Source organism: Drosophila ananassae, chromosome 3R (genome assembly GCF_017639315.1).
Source record: "Drosophila ananassae strain 14024-0371.13 chromosome 3R, ASM1763931v2, whole genome shotgun sequence".
NCBI lineage: Eukaryota > Metazoa > Arthropoda > Insecta > Diptera > Drosophilidae > Drosophila > Drosophila ananassae.
This window is the reverse complement of record NC_057930.1, coordinates 6,465,478-6,468,390: the sequence shown is the minus strand read 5'-3', so window position 1 is coordinate 6,468,390 and position 2,913 is coordinate 6,465,478. Positions and strand designations below refer to the sequence as shown.

The 2,913-nt window shown below is 35.9% G+C and overlaps 1 long non-coding RNA gene across 1 annotated transcript; it reads left to right on the top strand.

The window, feature by feature from the left end:
* The first annotated feature begins 283 nt into the window (after positions 1-283).
* Positions 284-2,169, top strand: LOC116655421. Its single transcript, XR_006507391.1, has 4 exons — positions 284-402; positions 458-707; positions 1,054-1,278; positions 1,978-2,169. It is a non-coding gene; the product is annotated as an uncharacterized LOC116655421 (long non-coding RNA).
* Positions 2,170-2,913: the final 744 nt, after the last annotated feature.

The window sequence follows — 2,913 nt, the reverse complement described above, 5'->3', positions numbered from 1 at the left end:
ACTGCCGTCACGGAATAAATAATAATTATTTCTTAATAAAAAATATTCTTAAATACTCTACAAATATAGCCATTTATCGTGTAAAAAAATTGGATCATTTCATTCACTCAGAAATGAGAAAAAAAATCGCAAAAATGTGCTTTTTTTCAGCCCCTGAAACCATCCTGCCCCCTTAAGGCGCGGGATCAGCTGCAGCAGGGAGGCTTAGGAAAGCTGCAATATCAGCTGTTCTGCATTTCCGGTAACCTAAATGGAATGTAGGTTGTTCCATGCTCGGTCTTTTCATTCGAAACCACCCAGAAGTGCAGACGCCCAAATAGTATCTCTCTGCAAGTGTAAATTTTATCAGCGCAAGAGCAGCGCAAGTGCAGTGTTCATTTTTTTTTATTTATCAACTACCAAGTAAGTTGCAGATCATGCGTATGTTTTTTTTATTTACATGCATACGCTTATCTAGATTTGCAACGGTGATAAGGGCAGCCTAAGCCTGTGTTTGTGGGTTTTTTTGTTTTTGTTTCGCGGCTTTATAAAAGCGCGACCTCGTGGCGGCCTTATCAAAATTTATCAGGTGAATATAAAATATGTTTTCTAATACCTCCAGGGTACTTATTGTGGCCGTTTTAAAAATTCAGGCGGTCCACATCAAAGCACCCCGGGAGCGCTCCTGGTAGAGGCTCCCAGTTCAGGAGCGGCTTAACCTCGATCGGGTAATCCGTCTCCCCCCCTCATCTTCACCACCATCTTCATCATCATCTTCATCTCCTAATACATTGGTGCCGGGAAATTAACACTCAGTGGCCGGAAAATTAACCGTAGGGATGGTGTAAAGAGAATTTGCAGACCCAACGAATTCAAGACCCGTTAAGTGAAAGGCCGTTGACCCCACCTGCCATGGAATAAGGAGCAAAAGAGAAATTATTAAAACCGCTATTTTTTTCTCTCTTTTCTCATCTACATTTCATCCCCCAATTCACATGCGTTATAAAATGTTTTAATTTTATTTTCTTTTAGTCAATAGTTTTAGTTATAAATTTAAATTTAAATTAATTACAGGCTTTTAGTGAAGTGGAAAAAACGGAATTGGAAAATATGAAGATAATATTTATTTTTTTTTTAACTTTCGCGAACAAAATGGTTGTCAGTTTAATTTTAAATCGTTTAATTTTAATCCTCGTGCGAAAATAAGTTTGTTTTAAAATTCTATGGTGTGCAAAAGCCTCATTACACTCATTTACAGCAACCCAAAGCAGAGATCGATCTTTCGCCGATGGATTTACAGTGAGTGGATTATTTACCTTTTACATATACACTGGAAAACAAATTTTTTGAGTCCCACTGAATTTTAATATTATATTTATTGCATTCCTCCTTCATCTTAACAAAAAAAAAAATATAACAAGAGCACGAATTTCATTTAAATGATTTAACTGATGACTAATGAATACCCTATCCTAATGAATTTTAAATATTATCATTTTTTCTAATACCCTTATTTTGAAATTTATTTATCCCAAAAAAAAAAAAAAACGATATTTACTCATACCAAATTTTATTATATTATATATAAACCCACATTTCTTTAAACATTTACATTAATTTACATATTTTTTTTTATCTTACTTATAAGCTTTCCTCCCGTATTATTAGACTATTTGTTCATGCAAGCAAACAATTAGGAATAATGTCGAACACCTCTTTAGCCTTAGCCAAATTTTTATTAGTTTTAATTTTGAATTAAATCCGTTTTATAATGAATTGAATACCTCCTGTTTGAACTGAGCTGATGACTCCGCGGTTGTAGGGTGTGAAAGGGGTCACTAAAGCAATGCTTTATCGGACTGTGACCAAAGGTAGGGTGGGCAGTACGCGAGCCTATTTACATCTATGGCATCGCAAACTTTCTACTTCTCTCCTCTCTCTCTCTTTCTAACTCCATCTCTTCCGCGTCGAATTAATTCTTCCGCTCTTCCGGTTTAGCATCTATCTGTCTATCTTGTCGCCAGCACGCTCAATTCTGGACTTTATTTAATATTAAATGTGGCCGTGTTAGGATTTGTACGAAGCAAGATCTCCATCCCCAAAGCCGACGAGCTAGAGCCGGACTCTATAGCGTGCCCTCGCAAGTACGAATCCTTCCTAAACAGCTCAGAATACCGTTACACGCTACAAGCTATCGAGTTGAAACTTTGCACACATCCTTCTTTTCCTTGCAGGTAGTACATAAGTCGAACCGAGATCGGTCGAATATATACTATAGCTGCCATATAACTGATTGATCGGAAATGCCAGACCTTTGGTGTTTTTTAAGTTAGAGGGTTAAGACTTTTCACACATGTTATTTTTGACCAAAATATCTTGTGTACAAAATTTCATAAGGATCGGCCGACTATATCTTATAGCTGTCACAGAACGATCGGAATTGGCATAACTTTGTTGTTTTTTAAGTTAGAAATATGGGACTTGGTACAGATTCTATGTTGGACAAAATTATCTGATTTGCCAAATTTCATAAGGATCGGCCGACTATATGCGATCCGCTATATACATATCTAATAGTATAAGATGCGTGGCGCCACCTAGCGGACTGCGACTCAACTGCAAGGGTATATAAACTTCGGCTCCGCCCGAAGTTCCTTTCTTGTTGTAAATTACTCAAGGTTTCCTTCAAAAATTGAAGACTCTTAAACTTAAAAAACGCGTAACTTTACTACCAGTGCATCTAACTTTACATGCTATACTTCGACAGATAGGTTTTTTAAATATTTTATTATTTTATTTAAGGTCAAATTTCTAAATCGTAAAAAAAAATATCATGAAAAGAAATTTTCAATTTTTTTTTTCAAAATTGTGGGAGATAGTATTTCAGACAACGCAACTTTTGATATATTATTCATATCTGGGAAAGTTGTTTAC